Source organism: Penaeus monodon, chromosome 24 (genome assembly GCF_015228065.2).
Source record: "Penaeus monodon isolate SGIC_2016 chromosome 24, NSTDA_Pmon_1, whole genome shotgun sequence".
NCBI classification, from domain to species: Eukaryota; Metazoa; Arthropoda; class Malacostraca; order Decapoda; family Penaeidae; genus Penaeus; species Penaeus monodon.
In genome coordinates, this window is record NC_051409.1 from 9,762,983 (window position 1) to 9,763,299 (window position 317).

The 317-nt window shown below is 29.0% G+C and overlaps 1 protein-coding gene and 1 long non-coding RNA gene across 2 annotated transcripts in view; both read right to left on the reverse strand.

Moving 5' to 3' along the window:
• LOC119588548 (maltase-glucoamylase, intestinal-like) overlaps window positions 1–317 on the reverse strand; it is a gene marked incomplete at both ends in the record, with an annotated part of 20,825 nt that overhangs the window by 14,694 nt on the left and 5,814 nt on the right.
• The window catches only part of LOC119588549, a 1,744-nt gene that overhangs the window by 325 nt on the left and 1,102 nt on the right, over window positions 1–317 (reverse strand). The window lies entirely within an intron of this gene.

Sequence of the window (317 nt, forward strand, 5' to 3'; positions counted from 1 at the left end):
GTGAGTCAATGATACAGAAAAAGAACAACAAACAAACTTCATCAGCAAATTTCATGTTTTGTGTTATGTTACATTTCCAACTGATCACGTTTATATATAATAATCAATGCATTACAAGTCTTTACAAAGGATTCACTTCTATTTTATATTAAAATTTATATATTTTTTCAGAACTATTGGGATTGACTTGATAATAACACGAAGAAAACGGAAACCAGTGGAAGCAAATCATACGGTTAAAAATAACGGAAAAAAATATTCTTTTTTTCTGGGGGGGAGGGGCAGATGCAAGAATTAAAATGTATAAAATTGTTTTG